A 1,429-nucleotide genomic window follows, 5' to 3' on the forward strand; every position below is an offset into this window, starting at 1 on the left:
CCTCGGCCTCCCAAAGCGTGGGATTACAGGCTGAGCCACCGAGCCCAGCCTGCTCTGTGCTTGTTGAGTGGGACGGGGTGGGTGCTGGTGAGAAGAGGTTTTGTTTCCTAAACTTTTCACTGAAACGGAACACACACACACAAAAAACTGCACAGACCACAAGTGACGGGCAGGCTCCCTGAGATTTCACTACCTGAACTCTCCCAGGTAACCAGCACCAGGATCAAGAGACGGAACCCAGGCCAGGCGCGGGGGCTCACGCCTGTAATCCCAGCATTTTGGGAGGCTGAGGCGGGAGGAAGGCTTGAGCCCAGGAGTTTGAGGGCAAGGTAGTGAGGCCTCTTCTTTACAAAAATTTAAAAAATTAGCCAGGTGTGATGGTGCATGCTTGTCATCTCAGCTATTCAGGAGGCTGAGGCGGACGGATCGCTTAAGCCCAGGAGGTCGAGGCTGTGGTGAGCCATGATTGTGTCACTGCACGCCAGCCTGGGTGACAGAGTGAGATTCAGTCTCAAAACAAACAAGAAAACCAGAAATGGGACTCCATCTGTACTCTGGAAGTCCCCCATGTGTCTGTCCAGCCATTGCTGGAAAGGAGTCTTCCTCCCTTTCTCCCCTTCCCTCCCCGCCCCTACCTTGTCTCACCCTGTCACCCAGGCTGGAGTGCAGTGACTCAATCAGAACTCATTGCAGCCTCAAACTCCTGGCCTCAAGTGATCCTCCAGCCTCAGCCTTCCAAGCTGTTGGGACTACAGGCACACACCATCACACCTGGCTAGTTTTGAAATTTGTTTGTAGCGACGGGGTCTCACTGTGTTGCCCAGGCTGGTCTCAAACTCCTGGGCTCAAGCAATCCTCCCACCTCAGCCTCTCAAAGTGCTGGGATTACAGGTGTGAGCCCCCATGCCCGGCCAAAAAAGTGTTTTAATTTCTCTTCGTGCTAGTGCCTGCTCAGCAGAACTGATATTCTTCCACTTCTAGAAAGAGTCTTCCGGGGAAACCTGCTCATTGGCCCGGCCTTCCTATTTAGTCTCATGGGGTCCTCATGCCCCTGACAGGTGGCGCGCCTCAGGCGGCTGCCTTCCAGCATATCCTGAGGGGCTGGAGAGGGACCCGCCAATGCCGGGAGGTGACAAAGGGTCCTCCCTGCTCCGGGCTTGGGGAGGGGCAGCCGGAGGAAAATGGACCCTTCCCCTGGAGAGGTGGCCGCCTCCCGGCTTCCCGGCCAGCGGGTGTCAGGCTGAGGACAGAGCGCCTGTGCTGTCCCCACGCCCGCTGGCGATGTGTCCCCAACGGCCACCCGTGCACAGTGCCCGCCCGCCAGCTGCGGATTCTGATCTGCAGATTTAGTCCTTCCCGCCTTGAGGCAGGGGCTGCCACAAGCCCATTTTACGGGGGGGGGTCAGCTGTGCCGGGGGTGTGGGCACCT

At 57.8% G+C, this 1,429-nt stretch overlaps 1 protein-coding gene across 1 annotated transcript in view; it reads left to right on the plus strand.

Moving 5' to 3' along the window:
* LOC103260100 (slit homolog 1 protein-like) overlaps nt 1-1,429 on the plus strand; it is a gene marked incomplete at both ends in the record, with an annotated part of 62,155 nt that overhangs the window by 44,534 nt on the left and 16,192 nt on the right. The gene's annotated exons all lie outside the window — the stretch shown is intronic.

Source organism: Carlito syrichta, unplaced genomic scaffold, assembly GCF_000164805.1.
Source record: "Carlito syrichta isolate Samal-C Ts95f unplaced genomic scaffold, Tarsius_syrichta-2.0.1 Scaffold88019, whole genome shotgun sequence".
Lineage (NCBI taxonomy): Eukaryota > Metazoa > Chordata > Mammalia > Primates > Tarsiidae > Carlito > Carlito syrichta.